Source organism: Sturnira hondurensis, unplaced genomic scaffold, assembly GCF_014824575.4.
Source record: "Sturnira hondurensis isolate 20B ecotype Veracruz unplaced genomic scaffold, ASM1482457v3 Scaffold0010128, whole genome shotgun sequence".
Classification (NCBI taxonomy): domain Eukaryota; kingdom Metazoa; phylum Chordata; class Mammalia; order Chiroptera; family Phyllostomidae; genus Sturnira; species Sturnira hondurensis.
Window position 1 is genome coordinate 10,139,064 of NW_028082759.1, and position 26,467 is coordinate 10,165,530.

At 36.6% G+C, this 26,467-nt stretch overlaps 1 protein-coding gene across 8 annotated transcripts in view; it reads left to right on the plus strand.

Moving 5' to 3' along the window:
- The window catches only part of FBXW7 (F-box and WD repeat domain containing 7), a 166,584-nt gene that overhangs the window by 40,911 nt on the left and 99,206 nt on the right, over nt 1-26,467 (plus strand). Inside the window, exon 1 of one of the 8 annotated variants that reach the window (XM_037058393.1) lies at nt 20,062-20,166. The exons of the other annotated variants lie outside the window; for them this stretch is intronic. The gene's annotated coding sequence lies outside the window, so the exon portion shown is untranslated. Of the gene's footprint in view, nt 1-20,061; nt 20,167-26,467 lie in introns of those variants that run through there. 8 annotated transcript variants of the gene reach the window in all.

Below are 26,467 nucleotides of genomic sequence, written 5' to 3' on the forward strand. Positions count from 1 at the left end.
CCAAAGCCCAAAGGAAGCAATTATTCTTGTATTTGTGCTTTGAGTCCTTAGCTAATTGTTTTAAGCAAAACGTTACGTTTTGATCCATGTGTTATTCTGAAAATGTTAGCTGCATAAGACGTGTTATTCATACTAGTTTTGTGAATTCGTATGCGGTTTTTGGACGAATTCACAAAAGGAAGAATTTGATACTTTAGTTTATTGTGGCACTTAACTGTGTATTTCATTTTGTACCTTAATAAAACCATTGCTTCTTAGGCTAAGCATATTAATGGTTCTCTTAAATCTTTGCTATAAAGAGACGAAACATTTTGAGAATCTCAATGATTTTAATTTTGTACAGGTTATTTGTAGGCAATAATATTTCAATGTTTATGCAAATCTACATATGGAATATGTTTCTTTTCCTCTGCTTTATTAAGTATGTCTTTCAGATTTTTATGGGACCATTTTAGTCCCGTATTTTTTATTATACTGTGGCTTCTTTTATCAGTTGAAGGCATATTTCAGGATATATTCGTCTATAATGTTGTCTAATATAGTATTTTAGACAAACGACGTTTAACACTGGAATGTCACTATTCCCAGTATCATTGGTTTTTATGTAAGGGCAAAGGGGTTGTAATACAGTATAGTAAATTTATTTTTATTGGGGAAGTTTACTTGTTTTTATCTTTTGTATTGACTAACAATATTCTGTCTTAACTTCAAATAATTAAAAATCTATTTTAATTAAATTTTGTAGAGCTAAGATTATTGATATTCTTGTTAGTTGATTTTAAATCATGGTGTCCATTGGTTAACAGTCACTTCAGTGCTCAGTGTATGGGTAATATTGTTCGTCATATTGATGATTTTGTAGTTTGTTTTATACTATTCGTGGACATTTTGCCATGGAAAAGGAAATGAAAACTGACGTTATGTTATTCACAATGGTGATATGCTATACATTTTCCATTGTGATAAAAAATAAGTAAAAGGTTTAGTTGAGAGGTATGTCCTCCTATCGTATGTGTTGAATGTGGTAGAGGATTTTGATGACCTATTTATGGCTGAATTAAGGCAAAATGGCTTTTGTGCATTCTTTCCCCTTTCCCTCTCTTGTTCTGTAGGCTGATAACATAATTATTGAGTATATATTAATTCTCTTTGAGTATTTATAGTTTAAATGGGGGTTTTATATTAGTGTAGACCTTTTTTTTTAAAGATTTTATTTATTTTTAGAGGGGAAAGGAAGGAGAGAGAGAGAAATATCAATGTATGGTTGCCTCTGGTATGTCCCCTGCCGGGAACTGGCCTGCAACCCAGGCATGTGCCCTGACTGGGAATTGAACCGCGATCGTGTGGTTCGCAGGCCCGTGCTCAATCCACTGAGCTACACCAGCCAGGGCTAGTGTAGACCTTTTTTATTACAAGGGTAAGGATCACTCTTTAGTTAAACCACTAATTTGTCATTAAAGTCAAAAGGGGCTGCCTTATACTGTAGGTAGCAGCTTCTCAGCACATAGTCTAGAGCTTGCTACTCTGCTGATGGATAGATAATACACCTTAGAGATATTAGTCAGGGTTGATGAGGGCTGTATCGGTAGAATTATTCTTCCTCAGAAGGTACTTTCACTGTTCACTAATCTTTATTCTAAATATCACACTGTTTTTGCACAATTCTCTGAAAACCATTGAAAAGTAGTATTGGCTTCTTTTTCTCCCAGTATAGTTACTGTACTAACCACATCACCGGGGGAAGTTTTCCTAAAAGTTTTCCTGCCCTAGAATTATATATTAAATGAAAAACTTAATCCAGAATAGCCCACATTCAATCTAGTAGCCATCTGAATGTTATTCTTGTGAAGTCCCAAGATTTCCATTCTCCTGATCAACACAAATTTCCCAGGCTATTAATCTGAATAATTACAGTTGTCCATTTCTTCTGTTTTGTTCCCTGTTCGTGGACTGCCCAGCTTTGCCAGTGTCATGTCAGTTACCCTCCTGAGCGTTTCCTGGTGTGTATATGCACGTTTCCCCCCAGGTTTAGCCTCAGTGTTTCCTGGTAATCCTTACCTTCGCTTGATCTGTTTCGTTCTGAATATCAGTGATTTGGAACCTTCCCACTGCCCTCAAATGAGCGGTCCTATCTCTATTTTCCTTACTCCTTTTTCATTTCATATTTTATGCTTTTTCTTTCTTCAGTCTATCTTTACTGAAGGAATAAAGTGTTTTCATTTCTTTAGAAAGTGAACATCTGTATTCTTGAATTTATTCCTTCTTCCTTTCACTGGAAGCCTGCTGTTTTCTGTGTTTCTCCTCCCTCTTATGCTCTATGTTGGGTTGTTTGCCTCATCACACTTATCCTTGAAAAATACCTTAGTTCTGCTCTTCTTACCCTTCCCATCATCGCCGAGCTTGTTAGATTTATAGTCGACTCTAAATGTCCTGTTTCTTTACTATTATTCAACTACCTTCTGTAGTTTGGCTACTGTTCCTACTAGTGTTCTGCTTTCTCAAGTGAAGGTAAACCACGTTTCTTACAAAACCAGGTAGGTAGGCATTGGTTAACTTGATGTTCAAATGCTCTGTGTTACACCCAAGTTAAGATTGAGTACCAGTTGCTAAACCTATGTCTTTACGTTTCTCATCCTGCACTGCCCTTTTCAGCACTTGGTATCATTTTCTCTGTTACTGTTTTTTCCTTCATACGCTCCTTAAATATAAAATGGGTTTGCTCTTTGCCTCTCCTAATTATATGATACATTTCTAGGAGATAGTCTCCCTGTCCATTATGTAAATTAACACAACTTTGTGATGACTCACAGATACTACATTTTCCTGCATTGCCTGTGTCACCTTAGTCATTAAGTTCTCAGTACCCCCAAATTATTATTTCTCAACCTGAGAATTTGTTTTGTACGATGCTTGATATGTTGTTGGAACTCAGCAAATACTTGTCAAATCAATGAATGAACTCAGTATCTGAGTCTCCCAGTCTGTTCAGTTAGTTCTTTTTTTAGATAATGGTTTTAACCATTATCCTAGACTCATGTCTCATCTGTGGCAAACTCTTGCCTACACTGACTATCATATTTTGGTCCTAAGTGTAAATAACAAGACAGATGATATTATTTGCAGGTGGTAGAATAAGGGCCACAGAGATTGTGATTTGCTTACAGTTTTGCAAGTTGTGGTGGGATTGAAAATGAAAATGAGATTTCTGATTACATGTTTCCTGGTGTTCACAGAAAACATTCTTTTCAATGATAAAAGCAACGTACAGGCAAGAAACTCCTCTCCATGTGCTATGTGACTTACTGTGTGAGTTAAGGGAGACAAGACTGGAAGTGGTGGTATTCAAAGTTCTCATGTGATGAGATGTAGGCCCTAATTTGGTGGGAGAAATGAAAATCAAGAATATGAATTTTTCAAACACCATTAACAGGACTTTGACATTTAGACATCCTGTAATGATGTAGTGATGCTGGTAAAGTAGTTATCCTCAGATAACTGATAAAATCTGGGCAAAATATTGAAAGAAAAACTCCAGCTATTTAAAAGCAGTGGAAAATGATCAAAAGGAGGCAGGAGCCAGATGAGAGGTCATCCTTTGAAGCCTGCAACTGCAACCAAAAACCCTAGAATACAGAAGAAAAAGGTTTGGAAGGACAGAGTGAAGACTGAATATACAGATAATTTATAACTTGTATTACACTAAAAAGTTATAACCATTAACAAAAGCTACCATCTAAAATTACAGTTGACCCTTGAACAATGCAGGAGGTAGGCATGCTAACCCCTGTGTACCCGAAAATTTGCATATAACTTTTGACTCCCCCAAAACTTAAGTTGTCCTTCAGTATCCATGGGGATTGGTTCCCGGACCCCAGGTGAATACTGAAATCCAAGGATGCTCAAGCCCTTTTTATAAAGTGTCATCCTTCCACATCCATAGACTCCCAACTGCAGATTGAAAACAGTTTCACGTGAGTGGACTCCTGTAGTTCAGACCCATGTTATGGGGCAGCTGTATTCTGACAAACAATGCATTTCCATTTTCTAAATTTCTTCAATAATAAATATGGATATCTAACTAAGATCACTGTATGTGGCTTTTAAATAACCATTGTTCATATGTTTTTTGAAAGTTTTTGTTTTTAAAAAGTCATCAAGAAAATGTATAGCAAATTGGTTTTACATACCCATTTTTTCAAAGGGAAAGTGCAAAAAGACTTTACTAATGACATCTCAGGAATAATTATACATAGTCTACTAAGATGTTTGTTCTGGAGACTACTGATATTTTTTAAAATTATATAAAAATGCAAACTGTGTCACTTTAATTGAAACTAAAGTTCTTTGTGCAAGAACATAATAAAAGAGCAAATTTACAGCACCCAAATGACAGCTGTACTGAGGCGGGATGGAGCAGAGTTACCCACCGTGTGACTGCAGGTGAGAATGCAGGTGAGCTCGCTTCTTGCTCTCTAGCAGGGATCCCCCTTACTCCAGTTTCCCATGATAGGTGCTTCCTTTCCTTTCCTTTGGAGTTCTCACCATTGCTAAGTTGAAAATCGGTGTTAAATTTAAAACAAAATTTAGTGTTATTTATGTGTGTGATTCCTGAATGTTATAGTTCCCTCTTCTGTCTTTTCAGAGCTATTGCACCATGTTAAAGTTTTCAAATTAATTTCAGCGTGTTCTACCAGTACACTTAAATTGCTATTTGATTATCTGGAGTTAGAAGGAGGTTTTTGGAGGCTATCTCTCCAGTATTTCTTTTGAGGTTGAAATATCATTATAGTGATTATCAAAAATTATTTGTAGAAACTGAGAGATGGGGGTACAAAGTGAGTGACGGCGAAGAAGCATACAGTTTCAGAATCTAGGGCAGCTAGTAGGGATTCTGCAAATCAGTGGTAAGAAAAGAGGATGGTGTTGCTCTGAGAAGTAAAAGAGGTGGAAGAAACATAACCACATGTGAAGAGAGGTCTTGTTTGGATATTGTTTAGGTCAGATTACCTAGAAAAGACATTTATGATGCAGTTTTGGCGATTCAAATATTGACTGGTATTGTAAATACCAGGGAAAGTGTTACTTGGGTGGAGGTGCTATAATGATCTTGTGAATACGCAGGGCAGTGGCAAAATTGTTTAAAGATACATATGTATGGCTGGGGAAGAGAGTGGCATGATGTCTGGGATTTACTTTACCTCAAAACCAAAAGAATAAAAGACACAGCAGTGTCTTGAATAGTTGTTGAGTATAGATGATAAGTAGATATCTAGGAGTTCATTCTACTCTTCTCTCTACTTTTACATATAATTGAAAATTTTCATTTAAAAAGTTTATTTTTTGTCCACTGACCAAATGGTTTTGCTGCTGATGCTTCTCTCCCAACATTGAAAGTCCTAGACAGATAAAATTTCATTTATTTGTGTTAAATCTGACCAACAGGCTTATTTTCAGAAAGAAATAATTTTTAGAACGTGCCAGCAGAGAGGTAGTTTTACCAATAATGATGAGACCAGGTACTAGCACTCAGCCACGTGCTATACAGATACCGTATTTCTCCTCAGGAGCCTCATCCAAGTTATCTCTATTTCACAATGAGAAAATGGGTGGTCAGTGGGGTTATTTCACTTGCCCAAGTAGCAGTGCCCCTAAGTAGCAATGCCAGTATTTAAACCATTTCTCTCTGATTCTGTGTTCAGGCATTTTGGGGGGAAGAAATACCCTGAAGTACGAATTTAGCTGAAGTGAGATTCATGTTTCTGTGGTTAGAGAAATTAGGCGAAAATGTTGTTCTAGTACAACATTTTTTCTAACCTAGTATATTCATATTGATTGCCGCAAATTAAATACCAAAGGGGGAAAAATAAATAAAGCTAGATGTAAAACTAGTCTTCTTTGACTCAAAAGATTTGACGAGATTTGGATTCCCTGTCTCCTCATTTTAGTCCTCCTCCTTTGGGAGTCCCTTTCTCCTAATACATCTGTGCCGCCCCCAGCTGTGTAAATGCCTCACTCACCTGTATGAGCTCACTCAGACAATGCCCGATCTTCTAAGATCTGCACCTAGCTGTAGGATCCCAGCACTTTACCACGCAGGCCCACCTCATCTTAGTCGGCCTGCACAGTATCCTCAGAACCTGAGCACTGAGGGATTATGTGCTATGAAATCTACCTAAAGGAATAGTATGGTGAGGGATAACTTCAGCATATAGCATAGCTTTAAATCAGAGCTCTGACTGGTGTGGCTCAGTGGATTGAGCGCCGGCCTTCAAACCAGAAGGTTGCTGGTTCAATTCCAAGTCAGGGCACATGCCTGGGTTGCAGGCCAGGTCCCCAGTTGGGGGTGTGTGTGAGAGGCCACTGATCAATGTTTCTCTCACAGGTTGATGTTCCTCTCCCTCTCTTTCTCCTTCGCTTCCTTCTCTCTAAAAATAAATAAAGAAAATCTTTTAAGAAAGTCAGAGACGGAGGCTCTTTTTGTGTGTTTTTGGTTGTTTTTTTTTTTTTTTTTTTGAGACTGAGCAACTTTTATTTAACACTTCCCAAACAATATCATATTGACAGTGCCTTACTTTGTCTTCATGGAAAACCTGTCTTGCTAAACATTGCAACTTCTTGCCTGCTTTTTTTCCTTAAAATAAGTTCTTATAGGCAGCGAAATTTGCATAATCTGTATACCATACTTTGTAGGTCAGAATAAAGTTCAGCTTTCTTGGCCACAAATACAATAATGAAAATTATTCTTAAATCTTAAAAAATATTCTTTAGATTTGTAATAAGAGAACAAACTTTTTCCTGCCACTTTATCCTTTCTTCTGCTTTTTTCCTTTTTATCAGTGATCACCATCTACTAAAGTAAATACTTGTTTTGTTCACTGTGTCTTCCACCTGGAATGTGGGTTCAGTGAAGGCGGGGGATTTTTATCTGTTTGCATTGCTACATCTTCATTATCTGTACCATGTGGTAGGTACTTAGTAAATAGTTGGATGACTGACTGAATGAATGAATGAATGAGAACTTTAAATTTTTTTAAAAATTCATTGATCAGTGGGTGAGGGGAGAGAATGAGTATGAATCCTTGATTCTTAAATAAGTGGAACAAGGATTTTGTTCCACTTATTTATGTATTCATTGGTTGATTCTCGAATGTGCCTTGACTGGGGATCAAACCAAAACCTTGGCATATGGGTCGATGTTCTAACCAAGTGCAACCCAGCCAGGGTGGGAACCAGAGATTCTGAAAACTGGGGACATTAGATTTGGCCAAGGACAGTACCAAAGAGAACAATTTTGAAAAGTAAACCTGTGGGACTTACAGAGGAAAATGTGAGCCAGTACATAAAAATTTAAGGGGTAAGAAGCCAATTTTCCCGTTTGTAAAGCCTTAAAATATCAAACATTGAACATGTTTTCAGCGATTGAAATTGCTGTAAAGTTAATTATACTGTTAACTGCTCTGATTATGTTTCATATAGTCTTCAAAGTGTTTCCACCCTAATCATCTGTTTATTCCCTGTTGAGTGTATTTTAGTTAAGGTTTATGTCTTTCTTCTTAGGAAAAAAAATATTTTTAAACTAGTGATTTTTTTTTTACAGGCAAGATGAATTTTAGAAATGGTTCTTACGGTTTTTTATATTAAAAATGCATATTGCCACATTTTTCCTTTACCTGATAATTGATTTTTTTTCAATCTATATGTGTTTACTAACTAGATTTTAATATTTTGCTGCATGGACATAATTATCAGTTATCTAAAGCTTTACAAAAAATAGATGTTAATTTTTAACAGTACTTTGAGACACAGTTGATAATAATTATGGTAAAAAATTAAGATGACTATTAATGACATCAGTGAAAATTCAAGAACACTTTATATTTGATATTATGAACTGAATGTTTTTAGAATCACTGTTTTAAAAATTACCGGAGCTGTTTTTATAACCAAAAACTGTAAGTCTTGATTGAAGGAAAAATGTGAGCAAAAATATCTAGTGAGTCTCGGTGTTTTTTTGGTCCTGGGACCCGTTTACATTCTTAAACATTGTTGAAGACCCCCAAAGAGCCCTGCTTTATTTGGGTTATATCTCTCAATAGTTACCCTACTGGAAAATAAAACCAAAAGTGTTTATTTAGTAAATTCACTTAAAAGTAACAGCTAACTACATGTTAACACAACATATTTTTTTGGTAAATAGCCGTATTTTCCTGAAGTGAAAAAAGTTAATGAGAAAGATGACGTTTAACATCTCTGCAAATATACTCTATTTAAAGTCTGGCTAAATGGAAGAGACCCGCTATGCATGCAGTTTGTTATAATCCTGCACGGTACAGGCAGTCGGAGGAAAACTCACTGTGTACTCCTTGCAGATTGAGGGAAAAACACAGTGATGTCTTGGTATTGTGAAAATAATGCTGATCCCATAGATTTCATGTAATGCTCTCAGAAGCCCCGAAACCCGTATTTGGAGAACTGGATTTATTTTTTCACTGGAATACTATTTGTGACAATACAGAGTTTTAAATGAAAGAATAGTTTAAAAAGTATAATTGTGTCAATTGGATAATTTTCCATTCGATATGTTTTACTTTAGAGAAGCCATTGTAATTAGTGTGGACTTCCTGATGGATATAAATTTGGGGGCTGGGAGAAGGTGTCCTGACCTGCAGCACGGTGTTTGCAGGGCACACATCTTCTAGATCGCGTGATAGAGGGTCACTTATTAGAGAAGTAGAATTAATTCAATGGAAATAGATTGTTAAAGTTTTTAAAAAGTTCCTGATATTTAGAGTTATTTGTAGTTGAGGAAAAGCACAGCTTTAAAATTCAGTTTATTTAAAAAATAATCATGTTGCTTGTCATTAGTGTGCAATATTGTTACCTCTTTTTAAACATATCTGTAGACGATTAAAAATAAATATTAACTATTTTTCATGAATAATATTATGCTTTTTTAATGATAGTTTTTTAAGCTTTATCTTTGTTGGTTTGTTTTCTGCCACCATCTATTTGCAACCTAAGAATCAATAGTACATTAAATGAGCTGACGTGGAAGGAAAAATAATAAATAATGAAGATAGCCTTCCTTCACTGCTTACATTCTGTTTTAGGTACAGCTAATATAAGATCCGGAGGGTGTTGGTGGGGGGCCATGGGGGATGAAGCGTTCGTCACATGTCAAATTATTTCACAAGGAATTAATACCTTGAATTTTTTATTTTATGGTTTTGTTTAAAAACAACATTGATGCTGAGTAGCTAGTAAAATAACTTTTGTTAATAGCAAAATGCCTTTGTTGGGGATTTTTATTGATGCTTACCTAGAATATTAGACACAATGATTTATTACAGGCTTTTGTTAATTCTAAAGCTATAAAATATCAAATATTATGGGCATGTTATATATTTGTTGATAGTATAACTCGTATGAGGTTTTAATGCACGATACGTTGTTCAGATACTAGGATGCTGTGCTACTTTTTCCATTCTCCCCTTGGCTCTCCCCAGTCTCCCAGTTTGCTGGGAGCAGGGCATCAGCAACATTGAGACCTTTTCCCCCAACGTGTCTGACGTGCACCTGAAAACATGGCAGAGCAGAACTATAGCTAGAGTTTAGAAGTTCTTTTTGTTAAACCATACAAGAAACTTAAATTGATAGTATTTCACATTTTCCACATAATGTGCTCTTTCCGTGAATAGCTGTGTAGGAAGCAGCACGTAGGAAAAGCAGAGTTCTTGGCAGTACCAGCTGAGTTGCATCTGCAGGTGAGGATTTAAATTCTCTGCAGCACACAGTACCTCCAGCAGGCGAGTAAAAGGTTACTGCATTATTTTGCTTATTTGTTTTCATAGCCTTTATCTACAAAAGGTTTTTTTTAATTCAGCGTGAAGTGCATGCCTGTTTTTAGATACTTAAATTGATTTAAGTATAACATGAATATCAAAAGGGCAGTGCAAGGTGAAGGAAGAGGCAATCCTGGCTCCTTTCAGCTCAAACCAAGGAAGAAATTGAGCCTGAGGCATACACAAATAATGAATCTTTCAGAGCCAAAGAAAACGGGAAGCTTTTAAAATATACTTTAATTCAAGGTGTTTCTTATTACATTAGTTTTTAGACTATCTTCCTCAAAAAGGGTGCTGTTAAAAAAGAGTGATAATCACTGTTCTATGAATGTTCATTAAGTTAGTTTTGAAGTATTATTCTTTGTGAAGTCTAACAAGTATTGTTCTCTTGTTCTGGAAATAATGTGGATTATAATTACATGCTGCAAATAAATATCTTCATGGGCAAAAGAGGATGCTTCAGTAGAAAAGATACTAGAGTATGGCTGACATACTTAATACTATTGCTTATGTTTTTAGGGTGGTTTTTGGTTTTTGAATCTTTTTAATGAGATGCAAATAACCAAAGGTGAGAAGACTCAGTATCAGAACAACCAGGCTTTTTGATGGTTTTTCATGTATTGTCATTATTTGTCTATAATCACATGCCCTTTCTTTGCATTAAAATTCTTCCAACACTTAGAATTTTATTGCTCAGTGTTTCTCGAGTTTAAGTACAGTATTCAGAAGGAATATTTTACTTTGCACATCAGCCACCATCCTACCCCTTCCCAGCAATACTCAAAGATTTTGTAAATACTGTCCCAATTTTGTTAAAAATACTTATGCATATGTTTCTGTATTTTAGGTTGAATAATAAGATTGAAAACGATTCTGTAAGTTAATCTATAGTATGCAAATAAAATCAGTTGATTATTCTTACTGTGAGGGTTTGGCAGGCTTCTTGAATCGGAGAGCCGTAAAAGGCCAGCAGTTCTGATTGGTAAGTTAAAGAATCCGTCCGGTAATTTGCTCCCTGTTGTTTCTCAAAGCAGTGCAGCAGCAGTTCTTCTCCAGATAGTGAGTGGTTCTGAACCAGTGTGTATGGGGACAGGGATGGGTGGGGCTCACTCCTGTTGGTTGTTGAAAGTGTGCATTTACAGAGGGAACAGGTTGGATAGGCTGAGCTGAAGGAGTAGGCAAACAGATCTAAACTGGTGGAGGACAGAAAGAGTGGTCAGTATAATTTTGGGGTGTATTATCTTGCATTTGCTCCTTTGTTTAAATACTTGGGTTTTAATATAAAACAGTTAGAAGTATTAAAGCACCTTACCTTCTTTCTAAAGAGTAGCTGGGAGACTTCTGTTTTTAATACCAAGTTTTTCTTGGTGATGAGTTTGTGGCTGGTATCTTCTGTAGGCAAGCTGTTGTTTTATTCTTTTTTAACAGTGTTTCTTCCAGCCAGAGAGCTGCAGAATGAGGCATTCAGCCAATTTTGAGTATATACAGGGCATTATCATCCCTGATTTTTTAAGTTAAATTCTCATCTAATGAGCAAGTCAATGTGTGGCTGTGGCTGCAGCATTATTTCTTCCTTAATGAAGAGGTTGAGCCGTTCGACCTGCTGCTCCGATCTGTTCTCTTGTAGCCATACATCAGACCAGTTGCAGAGATTATCCATCGAATGTCCCAGGCAACCAAAGGTAACTACGTAGATTTATTTCAAATAAGAATATATAATTAATATGGATGCATTATAACTAGCACCAAATGATTAAAAATAAAAGACCAATTAAAGATGTTCTTAGCAGTTTTCTTGACCTTGCAGTAGCTATCCAATATCATTTTGTCATCATCAGATTGTGTAGCAATGGAAATGCACTGCAGTAATTGATTTTGTAATAGGATCAGGTGATTTACTAGCTGCACTGACAACCACTTGCCTGCTTGCTCTGAGCTGTGGAGCACTCTAATGGATGTTGTGATTGCAGCCTGGAGTTGATGCGAGACTGGTGGCTGCTTAAAGCAGCAGCACTTATTTTTAAAACTAGAATACTTTTTCTTCTTTGTTTTTTGTGCTTTGGGTTTTGGGTAGCCTCAGCAATTTTAGTTACTTTGAGTGCCCCCATGAATTTGAGAGATTATATATTATTTCATTCATCAGTTCATGAAAAGGCCACTGGGACTGCTAGCCTTGAATGTAACGAAATGATCTCTGCTCCCTACTCAGCTTGGCACCAACACGTGCATCAGCACACTCTGGTAGTAATCACAGAATATATCTGAAATATAGGAATTTATGCAACTGTTCTATGTTTTTTAATGAAACAGTATTTTTAACATTCACAGACTTCATCAGTTTCAAACTCTAGCTGTCATTATAATAATGGAATTATTGTAAGTTTTTGAGTTAGCGAGTTGTGCAAGAGTTGTTTTATATCCTTTTTTGGTCTTTTGCCTCCTTAATGGTTTCATAGCTATAACAAGATTTCGGAAATCATCTGAATTGGACCAGTTCTAAGGATTATTGATGAAAACATGTAGTAATTATTTTAAAGTAACGTTTAAGGATTTGGCAAATTAAAACCTTGATATCCAAGATGATGAATTTTCAGTGATATTTTAATAATCCTTGTTTTCATCTTTATGCCTTTTAAACAAGTAATTGATCACAAGTATAGAAGTATAGGACTAAACCTTAAAGTGGAATAGAACTGGTGTTGCAGAAACGAGAGTGAGACCCAAGTGCTCAAAGCTCTGTCTGTATTTAAGTTTTGCTGAGTGAGTGCTTTGCACTTAGGAAGGAGCATTACCTTCCCTCCCTCCCTTCCTCACCAGCTCCTCTACCTTTAACAACCCAGCACGTATTTGTACAGACTCTGACATGTAAAAATACAGTCTTTCTCAATTTGTGTTCTTTAACCAAATTTATCTTCTTATCATGATAGAGACATTGTTTTTTCCAACCACATTTAAAAGCATTTATATAATTAAATGTTAATAATTTTGCTACAGAAGAAATTGAGCGTAAAGTTACCATTTTATATACTCAAACCACTATGTAAAGAAAGCTTTTCTTTGAGATGTGCTTCAATACTTGACCTTAGTGTCTGAGGCCTCAGTGTCTCTTCAAAGAGGTATTACCAGTATCATTCTGTACTTTATCCTGAATTCATATACTTAAAACATTGATTATGGAAAACTGTAACACAATTTAAATACTACTTTGAATAAATTTTTATTCTTCATTAAGTAACAAGAATAAAAACAAGTTTTATTCTTCCCCCAACTCTCTGCGAACACCGATACTATTAATATAAGTATGTTTATATCATTTGAGATTTGGTCAGGGATATCTAAATTTATGTATATTGAAATAAGTGGTAGATGGCCAACAAATTAATCACTGATACATGTTTCAGTGGAATGGTGTACATTAAAGCTTTTTTGCAAAAAGTTGAGCAAATAGGAAGAAAATATGAGTAACGGAAGTGTTGGCTACTTTCTTAAAAAGACTGGAAATGAAGATAGAAGATGCTATGATTATTCTGCATGTTGACAGTATTTCACTTGAAATATATAGGCAGTATACTTTGTGAAGTTCTAGCCCCAGTGGGACTGCCTGTTCTTTTTTTAAAAGTCTGCTTGTACTTGATTTAATCAGGCCCTGCCACTGACCTACTTGATGACCTTGATCAATTTAGGTATGAACATTTTTAAGGTTCCTTAAACACAGCCCCAGAATTTACATTCAAAAGAACGGATTTGCTCATACTGGTGTGAGATGTTACAATCGTTAACCTGGAAGCTATATAAGTTGGTATTAGGAGGAAAGATGAAATTTGTTAACAAATCAGTTTTTAGGTGGTATTGAAATGGTGTTGCCTTTCAATTTTCGTCTTTTTTTTTTTTGAGGGAAGCGTGCATGTTTTTGCTAAGCACACTGTATTACCTTTTTGATATCCAGTATTCTCTGAATAGAATAGTTATTCTGGATAATTATCCTACTTCTTAAGAGAACAAATTTGGGATTAAATTCTGGTACTGTCATTTTTTTCTATACTCTCTAACAAAGATAATGCTGTGAAAGAGTTTATTTTTTTAGTGTACTTTTTTTAGAGAAAGAATTTTAAGGTAGGCTTTGTGTTGGCAGTGCTTGCTCCATTCATGGCCTGTCATAAGCTGAATACAGTCCTCTTTGTTGCCTAAGCAAAGGTTTATGGGTTGCTTGAATTAGGTGTTTGCAAAGTAATGATCATGTCAGAAAAATTGTAACAGACATTCACAGAACCCTTAATTTGGACGAGATGCTGTACTAAGGAATTCTACATTATGCCATTTATGAGACAGGAATTCCTACTGCCATTTTCAGAGAGGAGGGAACTGAAGCTCAGAGAGGTTATATCACCTTAAATCACACAGGTAGGAAATAGAGTCAGTTTTTAAACTTGTACTGAAAAAAGATATCTTAAAAATTATGGTAAAATGCTGTACTTTAATACACTTTTAAAGTGTTTGCACTTTTAATTACGCAGTGACTACAGAGATGAAGCCAATTTTTGGTCTGAAGACTTACATGATTACATCATTTTTGTATCTTGAATAAGAAGTAACTGATGCATTCACCTCTTACTCAGCTATTTGGAATGTACTTTTCATTGCTGCAGTAGTTATTCGTGTTGGTGCTTGTGCCCTTTTTGCAGTATTGTTTCCTGAAGTGTGGTTGGGAGATCACTTGCATCTGTGTCATCGAGGGTGGTAGTTAAAAGCACAGATCTACATCACAGCCTACTGACAATTGACGATCACTGAAATGGGATCCAAAGATTTTCATTTTTAAACAAGCTTCTCTCATGATTCTGTGCACACCAGATTTTGAAAACCATTAATGTTGATGTGCCCCTATTCTGCCTTTCTGTACGTGTTGTCTGTTAACTCCTTTTCTATCAGAATTGGTTTACAAACCATAGATGATTTGTAAAACCATCTCTCAGACTGTTAAAAACAGAGTTTTGAGATAGACTGAGCATACATTAATGGTAAAGTGTAAATTAGTAATATAAACTCTTTTATTTACATTTTAAGGCATTTTAAGATCATGTTTAAATAGTATTTATTTATTTTTAGGCAGAAGGGAAGGGAGGGAGGAAGAGAGACAGGGAAACCTCAGTGTGTGGTTGCCTTTTGAGCACCCCCACTGGGGACCTGTCCAGCAACCTAGGCATGCGCCCTGACTGGGAATTGAACTGGTGACCCTTTGGTTCTCAGTCCCGTGCTCAATCCACTGAGCCACACCAGGCAGTGCTGTTTAAGTAGTATTTGAAATGTTCATAAACTTCAACCTTATGTGTCTACTTCTAGGAAGTTATTCTAAGGAAATAAATCAGATTTACAGAAAGATTTAGGTACCAAGATGTTCACACTAACATCATTTGTAATGGAGGAAAACTGGAAATAATTTAGTTTCAAACATAAGGGAAATGATTAAGTAAGTTTATTAAATATCCATTTGAGCCACCCTCCAGCCTTAAAACATCACATTGGGAAGGATATTGAAGACTAGGAAAATGCTCATGATTTAATATAAAGTCTCAAAAGAAGAATGTAAAATTGTACTTATACATACATACAAATATAGTGTATTTGGCATTAGGTTGAACTTACGAAATTTATATTTTTGTAGGTTAGTGAGTGGTTGAATATCAGCAATTCATGGAGATTAACCTAAAATGGTACTAGTTTTGAAATTACATTTGTTGCTTATAGTAGAGAGGGAGGAAATACAGCAAATTTATTAAGTGATTATCTGTGGAAGATGAGCTTTTAGATAACTTCAAATATTTCTTCTTTACATGTCCATAGTCTTCAAAATTTCTAAGTCTGCTGCAAGGAAGCTTTGTCATTAGGTCAAGATACCGTGAAAGCAGATTAATGTTACCGTTAAAATTAATATATAAAATTAATACATAGTAAGTGATGTCTTTTAGTGCCTAAGGGTAGGATTTGACATCGCTTAGAGTTTGTGTAAGCTGAAAAATAATTAACAAAGTCATTGAGAAAGAAGTTGTTTGAAGCTGGAATAAGAAGAGAGTGACAGTGATAGAAAGTTATGAGTTACAGTTGTATCCTTTTTGTTTTTTATTATGCTTAAACATTTGTAAATTTGTTTATAAACCTTTTCATCAATATGTATAAATTATACACCTATATCATTGCAAACCTTGGAGGAAAAGTCTCAATTCTGATTGTGATTATAGTATTTAGGGGTAAAATGTTACTCTTTGCTCTCTACCCTGTGATTAATAGTAAATAAAAATCACAGTGTTAACTTTTCAAAGCTAATGTTTAAGAATTTGATTGGTTTAATTTTTAAGAGAAAAGTAAGCATAAGAGCAAAGTTTTGTAACGTATTTTGTTTCTATATAGGAAATTAATTCCTAAATTTTGGAGTTAACTGGTTGTAGAAAGTCATAGCAGTTCATCCTTTAAAGAATACCATTTAAAATTCATTTCTTAGCATGTATCTGTGATAATTATTAGGATATTATCTGTGATAATTACTAATTATTAATTAATAATAACAATTATTATTATTTGGCATAACAAAAAGCCCTTGGTGCTGAAAAAATAAAGATCAGAAGCCATTGCATTAGAGCCTTTGCTTATGACATACTTTATGATACAGACTTTTCTTCCTCCGATATTTTTATTCTGTGACCAGAACTTTATTAAAGAATGAAATGAAAAGAATACTGAATTTTATTGGTTTTAAAATCTGTATAATTGGATTGGGACAACTCCCGTTTTATTTATAAGGCTTCACTCATTTGCATTGTTTTGCATTCAAGAATGAGTGCCATATACTTGTGAATGTTCACAGACAAGAGTGAGGTTGAAGACACTGAATCTTTAAGCAGGAGGAGGGCGATGATTAATGGAGCAAATTTCTGGAGGAGGGTAGGGAAAGACAAAATACAAAGGTCTGGTGGTGGCAATTTTGGAAATGATAGGGATCCCTTTTTTCTTAAGAGACAGGAGAGAAGGAAGGAGGAGTAAAGAAACAAAACCTTGGAGATTGAGATGTCAAAAATTGACAAAAGCCGAGTTCCAAAAGCTTCACTGCTCTCAGTAAGGCAAGTAAAGTGCTTATTAGGGAGCATAAACTCGAGTTGTTCTGTATCCATTTTATTTTATGTCGGACTGTGTAGTTTTGCTACGTGTTTTCTGTCTTATAGTAGAAATTGTTCTTGATCAGTATTTTATTATAATAAGATAAATTTGCCATTTCCATCTTAAAAGTTTTGCATAGAGGAGACATGTTCTGTAGTAAAAATTTTGGAAAACAAATAATCTAAACTTAGGCAATGAAGAAAGTAAAACACTTTCAGAGCTGTTACTGACCTTTTGATAATCCCTGAGCCAGAATTTGATTCAGAATGTTATAGTGATGTACATTAATTGGGAAAAAAAAGATGATTATATGAACTGTCAAGGTCCAAATGCTACTCGATATAAAGCAGATAGGATATGATTTGAGGTTTTGGAGATCGTGCATATTACGTTTGTTTACCAGGTTGGTGTCCCTGTTCTGTTCAAGGTACCATTTTCTTCTCTTTCCTGCCACTTCCTCCTATAGCCCTTCCTCCTGTTTTTGAAGTGGTAGGCATACTCTGATGGTCCTTCGGACTTTAGTGAATTGATTCTTCAAGATGCATCTGTTTCAGAGCATCATAAAAAGTGCTTTAAAATTCCTTAATGTATCCCTGGCTGGGTTTCTCTGTTGGAGCGTTGTTCTGTTCACCCCTCCCCTCAGAAAGGTTGGTGGATTCAGTATCTGATCAGGGCACATACCTGGGTTCTGGGGTTCATTCCCCAGTGAGGTGTGTGCTGGAGCAGCTGATTGATATTTCTCGTATCAGTGTTTCTCTCTCTCCCCCCATCTCTATCCCTCTCCCCTTCTCTCTCCTCCCCCACCCCCTTCTCTCCCCCGCCCCCTTCTCTCTCTCCCCTCTCTCCATTCTCCTGCTTCCTCTCTAAAATCAATGTTTAAAAAATTCTTTAATAAAAAACAACATTTCAGGCAGATTTAAGAACTTTCAATTTTTAATAACTTAGATTACCAAAATTAAATATTGATTAGGGTTTGACATTTTTAAAATGTTAGATATGTCTTCTTAGACACATGTTACAGACAGAAATTTAAATATTGAAGTCAATTGTTTATAGTTCCTCAGCTTAGTAAAGAAATGTGTTCTGTGACCAAGGTAGATAGAGATTGCTTTCTTTTTAATAATTTGACATTTTCATAAAGAAAATGACGTCAGCCCTGTGGCGCAATGGGTTGGAGAGTCACCCCATAACCAAAGGTTGAGAGTTTGATTCCCAGTCATGGCACATGCGTAGGTTGTGGCTTTGATTCCCAGTCTGGGTGTGTACAGGAGGCAATCAGTTAATAGTTTTCTCTTGGGTCAATGTTTCTCTCTGTCCCTTCCTGTCTAAAAGCAAGGAAACATGTCCTCAGGTGAGGATAAAACAGAAAAGAAAAGAAAAGAATTTCAAGTGTGCTATGCTGTTAACCAAAAAGATCTGTCCTAAAGAAAAAGCCTGTATCATTTAAATGAATGTCATCCTCCTTGTGGCATTGGTATAAAATTAAAGAAACTAACTGGAATATTGGTTTTTAAATACATAGTATATGCTAGAATTTAGATTTAATTTGGCATACTTTTGGGAGTATTTTGAGGTCATGTGTTTTACTTCTGCTATTACAATCCCTATTTTTAAATGTTATCTAACTTTTTATTCATTTCAGGTATTTTACTCCAACTGTTTTTATTAATATTTCTTAAAGCAAAAACAAAAATAGGTATTGTTTTGGTTTGACAAAGTAGTTCTTAAGTGTTTAGTAGCAATCAAGTTTAACCTCATAGTTCAAATTAGTTTTGCCCCATAATAGCAAATACTGAAGAAGCTAGGGGAGGTCTAAATAAAGCAAGTGGCGATGCTGGGTTTCCTTCAACACCGTAATACAGGCGGTTCTGTTACAAAGCCATATACGCACCTCTGGAAAAAACCTGAAGTTCTGCAAAATCAGACTTTAAAAACAGGGAGAAGCCATATAGAAACTAGTAATAATTATAATAAGAATAATAATACAAGAAAACACTTGTACCCGATATCAGTTAGCTAATTCTGAGTTCTAGGATTTATGCCTTCTTCTTCAAGAGGTAGGTTCATAAGGGCGTTCAATCCCACTAAGGATAAATTGTCAGAATTAGAAGTTTTGATCCAGGGTGTAGCCTTCTTTATCAGTCCTCCCTACCTCTAACCCCATTAAAAAATGAACGTGGAGGAAATATTTTCATGGCTTCTTTATTGGTACTCACAGCTTGACCAGAGAGTTGAACAATGTGGAAAGCCTAGCAGTTCAAAGCCACTCACCAAGCACTGCTTGCCCTCCCCTACAGGGTTTTCAGGTTTTTTCCTTAAGGTCGCCATGTACTATTACTTAGGCTCTCTCTCTGTGAGAAAACTTGTTTCCTGATGGCTGCAAAGCACTGCTGGGATGGAGAAAATTCTTCGTGGACCAGTACTGACCTCATCCTTTGGTGATGAAGGAGTGAACTAACCCCCATTACAGGAAGGTGTTTGTGGAAAATTAGACCGTTGGCTCATTGTTTTGTCGTTCATACTTTATGCGCTGAGCAGGATATGTACACATTGTGTTTACATTTTTTTTCCCTGTGCTTTCATGTCAAGCATCTCTGCCCTGTAGGGAGGGGAGCAGTGGGATGAAATGCGTGTACCAGCAGGTACTCCTCGTCTCTTAGGCTTGTATAGCTTTCTGTTTTAAAACAGGCCATGGGGACCATGGCATCTTTTGTTGGAATTACTCAGTAATTCAAATAGTGGAGGTGTTAGTTTAGGCATTGTCATTACCACAAAGTGAAAGAAAGGGGTTTCAGAGTTAGGCAGACTTGTGATTGAAGCAGATTTAGGTGAGTGAGTTTCCGTTATGTGAGGATAATACTGTTTCTGTGGTAGGATTATTTTGAAGAGTAAGAGATAATTTATATAAGACAGCATAGTGATTGGCACATAGCAGAGACTCAGATATTACTTCTTTTTCTAATGAAATTTGAGACTGCAAAGATTGAGGGACTTTCCCAAGGTTAGTTATGTCACTGTATGTTCAAAACTCAGAATCACCGACTACCATATTTCTGGTTTTGGTTTTCTGTGGAGAAAAGCAAAAACAAAACTAGAACCTAACTATAGGTTCTGAAATGGAGCTGTAAGGATACGCATATTTTGTGGGTACACACCGATTCTCTTACTGATTTAAGTAAGAAAGTATTTATTTCTTTGGCTAATGTGTTTCACTTATTTATATTTTTCTATTCAGTTATTGATGATAACGATAAGAAGTTGGCAAGAAAGCCCTTGATGTAAGTTCTTATTCTAATTAGATTAGAGCTGCTTTTGAGTGAAGGATGCTGTGCTTAAGGGCAGCAGTTTAATTCATGCCTGCTTGCACTTTTTGGACAGACTCTGTTTCCCTAGCTAAGTAATAATACGTAGGCATTGGTAAGTTCACGGTTTACATTTTCAAAAAAACATGCCATCTCCCCAGGTCAAAATAAAATATACCAGGTTGCTCATTTTACACTACCGTATCTATTCATCATATGAGTTTTCCTTTAGGGCAATTTATAAATTTACTTGGTTAATGTGAAATTAACCACTCTCTGTTTCATCTTTAGTAAAATCTCTGCCTTTTAAAATTGTCATTATTTTATCCAATTTTAGATGAAAATACAGCAACAAAGATTATTCCTTCCCCTCACCCCAGCTTGCTACCGTTTTGTGTTAGAAGCAAGAAATACTGTCAGTATTTCCGTAACTGAGATTTGTTCATCTTACATGCAGCTGTTTTATCTCGCAATACCATTTGCAGTATTGTTAGAGAACATGCATACTGTAGGTTTCATAGAAGATGTATTTATAGTGGTTGTAATTACATTGTTTGGAAATTTTAAGAATCAGAATTTATAGGATTTGACATTGGAAAGTGTTTTTTATTAAAATTTTATACTGTTACTTATAAAAATTGAGATGATACCCAGTTTGCATGCAGTAAGTGATTAATTTTGAAATCATATTACATGCTATGTATTTCTTTTTAGAATCAATTGATATGTGTGATCATATCTAAGAAGCTGGAGGTACACAATTAACTACTAGAGAAGAAAAAATGCTGCTACTTACGCGCTTTCAGTTTCTGAGCAGCTGAAATATGAAAAAAGTGTGTCTCTTGAAATCTGTGAATATTACAAGTATGTATTCAGATTGTAGGGGTCTTTTGGCAAAGAGCAGATCCTGTATTGCAGCTGTTGAGGACCCAACTCAATTCTCTGTATATGTGTGACTGTGCCATTTTTTTAAAAAGATTTTATTTATTTATCTTTAGAGGGGAAGGGAAGGAGAGAGGGAGAGAAATATCAATGTATGGTTGCCTCTCATGTGACCCCCACTGGGAACTGGCCCGCAACCCAGGCATGTGCCCTTACTGGGAATCGAACCACAATCGTCGATCATCCAGTTCGCAGGCTTACGCTCAATTCACTGAGCTACACCAGCCAGGGCCTGTGACTGTGCCATTTTTTATTCATTCATTTATTCTTTCCATTAGTATTTATTGAATGTCTTTTATATGCAAGAGATGTGTCTTGTTTTTGGTCACATAAGATTTCTTCCTTCTTTCTTCCTTCCTTCTGTTACATATCTAGACCATAACACCAAGCCAAAGTAATTGCATGATAATACAAAATACCTTCATATCCAACTAGATTTCAAGCCATCTTAGAGCAAGAGCAGTGTTTTTTACATGTTATTGACTAGCACATAGTTGGTGATTCCTTATGATTTCTTGATTAATTAACTTTTGTTGAAAGCAGTAGGAAAAAGAAGTGGGGCACCTACCTGAAAAGAGAATTTATGTGAATATGCTATGACATAACAGGAGTTTTGAATTTCAGAAAACTACGATTGAATTTGTAATTCTAAAATGTGATATCAAAGAGTTCTTCAGATTGTTAATTTAAATTAGGTGACTTTGCAAGTATGGCTTAGTATTTATGTATATACATACATACTCATCTTAATTTTTAAAGAGATACGAACGTCTTGTGTTTTTTTGAAAGTGACATCCTGGCACCTTATGGATTGTATTCTTTTTTTTCTAACGTTTTATTTATTTGTATTTTGAGAGAGTAGGGAGAGAGAAAAAAGAGGGAGAGAGACATCAGTATGTGGTTGCCTCTCAAGCAACCCTCACTGGGGACCTGGCCTGCAACCCAGGCATGTGCCCTGACTAGGAATTGAACCGACGGCCCTCTGGTTCACAGGCTGATGCTCAATCTACTGAGCCACACCAGCCAGGGCACAGTTTGAATCTCGCGGTGTCTTAGACCTTAGAAGAAATCCAGAGAAGCTTGTTGGGCAGCTGCACCAGAAAATTACTGTTTTGAACATTGGTTGTGTAATAGCTGAATGAAGTGTCTAAAAGTAAATTGACTGTCTTCAGGCTATGTGTTGTATTCCCAAATTTGTTGAATTTGCCAAATTTGCCAGAAGCAATGAGGCTGATTATGTACTAAATAGTTTTATTAGAACCATTAGGACATGCATCAGGCATTTTCTGAAGTTGTTTATGTCTTTTTGCTTTGTTTTGAGATGATACCGTGATTGGAATGAAAATGATAATTGAAAATAATCCAGATGACACAGGCTCATTGCTGAGGAGTCTTTCGGGAAGTTCTTAGATTGGCAGATCTTATCTATAGTTTAAAAAATTTTTTTAACTGTTTTCTTTCTTTCTGTTATAAAATGCAGATACAGAAACTATATACACGACAAATGGTGATCTTAGAGTATGAAGATAAAACATTCTCGTAACCGCCACACAGCTCTCAGTATGGAGAAGTGTGCCAGCTCTCACAGAAGCTCCTCCCTGTGCCCCGAGTCATAGCCCCTTCCCTTCCTTCAAGTGACTTCCTTCCTCTGAGTTACTGTCCCAGTAATCACCCCCTGTGTGTGTGATTCTCGACGCCAAGTGTGTCTCTCTAGATAGTATTGTTTAATCTCAACCATTTAAAAAAAGAGCTATTATTTCTTTTACTTTGTAGATATATTTTCCATATTTTTTCCTTAATATTTAGTTGTTTGACCTGTTTTTCATAGTCTGGATTCGACAGATTGCGTACACATGCTGCAGTTCCGCACATTCACCTGTCCCTCCTGCTGGCCGCCGGGTCTAGAGGCTTCCCTAGACGTGTTTGATTTCTCTGTCCAGGGAGTGGTGTGTGGCCTCTGTCCGTTCCTCCCTTTGTGTTGGTAGCAGCTGTTGCTGCTCAGTGCCTCCATCCATTAAGTTGCTGGAGGTTGCAAAACGGTGTTCTCATTCTCTCATTTCTTACTTGCTGTTTGATTCCTGGGTACTTTAGTTCATTTAGGAAAGGTAGTATAATCTACTTGAGCTATTGGGACCGTATTGGAAAGCCAAGACCTTATAAATTATCAATGGCAATTAAACAACTATAAATTTTAAATTTTTGGATTGGGGAAATAAAAACTTGCCAAATATATCATGAGGACAGATTTTCCCAAATAATCAGTTGTTTAACTTGATGGTGCTGTACAAGTGCCTACACTTGTACACTTGGTGTAGAAGAGACAGACCATGTACGTGGTATTTTTACCATTGATATTTTTGCTCGATAGAAACTATACAGTAATAAGAGCAAAAGTGAACCAATACAGATAACAGTGTAGACGCATTTTAAAGTCATAATGTTGAGAAAAAATACCCCCGCACAGGCACAAGAGCGTTCGTTCACCTGTACAGAGTTCAGAACCAGGTGGACTTGATCCATCATGTGAAAAGTTGTGATGGGCGGGCCTGTGAACCAAAGGATCTCGGTTCGATTCCCAGTCAGGGCACATGCCTGGGTTGCAGGCCAGTTCCCAGCAGGGGATGCACGAGAGACAATCATGCATTGATATTTCTCTCCCTCTCTCCTTCTCTTCCCCTCTAAAGATAAATAAATAGAATCTTTAAAAAAATCGTGATGGTGGCTGCCCTTGTAGGTGATGAGGGCTGGTTTCTAGGAGTCACTAGAAGAGGCTCTGGGGATCAGACTGTTTTCCCTTTTAGGATCTCAGCTTTATTGAGGTATAAATAACATACAGTTATATGATACTTAAAGTATACACGTGGTGATTTTATATACATATACATTGTGAAAGGATTCTCTTATATCTAGTTAATTAACACATCTGTCACCTCACATGTTAATCTTGTTTGGGGGTTTTGAAAACATTTAAATTCTATTCTCTTGGCAAATGTCAGGTATATGATACAATGATATCACCATGCTTTATATTAAACCCTTATACATTATTCATCTCATAGCAGAAACTTTTTTCTCCTCTTACTAACCTCTCCTTATGCCCCTCCCCCCCGNCCCCCCCCCCCCCCCCCCCCCCCCCCCCGCCTCTGGCTACCACTTTTCTGCCTTGTTTCTGTGGATATTATCTGTTCTATTCTACTCTTAAAAGTGATACCATGGAGTATTTATCCTTCTCTCTCTGGCTTATTTCACTTAGCCTAATGCCCTCAAGGTCCATTCATGTTGCAAATGGCAGGATTTCCTTTTGTGGCTGAATAATATTCCTGTGTGTGTGTGTATCACATCTTCTTTATCTGTTCATCCACTGAGAGACACATGTGTTTCCGTATTTCGGCTACTGTGAATAGTGCTGCAGTGAACTTGAGAGTGCAGACACAGCTTTGATAACCTGTCTTCATTTCCACTGAATACCTATATCCAGAAGTGAGATTGGTGGGTCATAGTTCTTTTTTTTTTTCAACCCTTGCCTGAATGTATATTCACTGGTTTTAGAGTGGGGTTTGAGGGGTGTGGAGAGACAGAGAGACAGTGGTATGAAAAACACCTATTTGTTGCCTCCTGCATGTGCCCCTGTCAGGGACGGAACCCACAGCCTCAGTATGTGCCCTTCCCAGGGGTCAAACATGCAACCGCTTGCGGTTGTATGGGACATTGCTACAGCCAGCTGAGCCGTGGGACCAGGGCTCTATTTTGATTTTTTGAGGCACCTCCCTACTGTTTTTTACAATGGCTTTAACCACTTCACATTCCCACCAACAGGGCACACAAGTTCCCTTTTTGTCCACGTCCTTCCCAACACTTAATTATCTCTTGTGCTTTGATGATTGTCATTCTCACAAGTGTGTGGCTATATCTTCGTGTGTTTTTGATTTACATATGTGCACCTTTTCGTTTACCTGTTCACCATTTGCATGTCATCTTCGGGAAAAACTGTAGTCAGTCAGCTTCCCATTTTCTAATTGGATTTTGTTGTTTTTGAGTTGTATTTGGATATATTTTTATATATTTTGGATATTACTCATCATATATGTGATTTGTAAATATATTCTTGCATTCTATAGGTGTCCTTTTCATTTTGTTGATGGTTTTCTTTGCTGCATGGAAGCTTTTTAATTTGATGCTGTCTCACTTTTTTATTTTTACTTTTGTTGCCTTTGCTTTTGGTGTTCAGTCCAAAAACAGTCATTGCCAAGACTGATGTCAGGAACTTACCTCCTGTGTTTTCTTCAAAGAGTTTAATAGTTTTGGGTCTTATGTTCAAACCATTAATTTTGAGTTTATTTCTGTACATGGTGTAAGAGGGGCTTCCAGTGTCACTCCTTTGCATGCGACTTTCCAGTTTTAGCGAAGAGATGCTCCTTTCCCCGTTGTTTATTCTAATCCTAGGTGGGTGGTGCTTGAGAGGCGATACAGCGCAGTTTCTGAGCCTCACTTTTTCATCCATTAAATGGAATCTGCATCATAAGTTTTGACAGTGAAATCTGGTTTCACATGCAAAACATATAGCAAGTCCTGGCACAAAGTAAGATTCAATAAAGAGGTAATACTTACCATTTTGTAGTTGTGTTGAGAAATGATCAAGAAGCAAGATGATAACGTTGGATAAATTTTTTGGTTATAGTCTATAGAATTCAGTTCCACTGTTTTGCCTGAAATGAGTTATCAGGTGAAACCGTCCAAGTACCTGTAATCATATGTAAGTACAGAGCTACACTTACAGATTAGATACGGCTTTAAGAGCTCTTCGTAACTAGTAAACAAAAGCAGTTTAGAGTATGCTTGCATGACTTTTTGGGCATGGGGTGCTGGTACAGATTGATGAGGTCCTTTGGTCCTGAAGGTGGCCTAGGACAAATCTCATAATTTCTTTTACTTTGCTATTGGGAACCTACAAGTATCCCCTCCCCACACCCCAGCCTCTGATGAGGCGGATGTACTGTCTGTGGCCCTGATTGGAAGAAAGGCAATGTTTAGAGGTCTGAGAAAGGAGAGCAGTCTCTATGTTAAGAAGGGGCTTTTATATGGAAAAAAATAGTTTCAGTGGTGTCATGTTACTGTCACCTGTGCCTTGTTTCTCTTGCTGCTGCAAGATCCTTATTATGCCATGTTGGAATACAGGTTGGTCTAGTGGAGTGAACATAAACCTTGGCTCAGACGTATTTGAATTTCAAACAT